A 246-nucleotide genomic window follows, 5' to 3' on the forward strand; every position below is an offset into this window, starting at 1 on the left:
CCGCCCCCAGCCCTGCAGGTGCCCCCACGCCCTGGCGCGGAGCAGGGACCAGCCTGCGCTGCACAGCCCGAGGCACTGCGGAGGGAAGGAGGGAGGGAGGGATGGGGGGGCCTGGGGATGGATGGATGCATGGACAGATGTATGGATATGGGGAGGAGGGATGGATGGATGGATGGGGGGGGATGAGGATGGCTGGTGGAGGGATGGGGTATGGGGAGGGGTGGAGGGATGGCTACACGGGGTATG

This window comes from Alligator sinensis, unplaced genomic scaffold (genome assembly GCF_000455745.1).
Source record: "Alligator sinensis unplaced genomic scaffold, ASM45574v1 scaffold1295_1, whole genome shotgun sequence".
NCBI lineage: Eukaryota > Metazoa > Chordata > Crocodylia > Alligatoridae > Alligator > Alligator sinensis.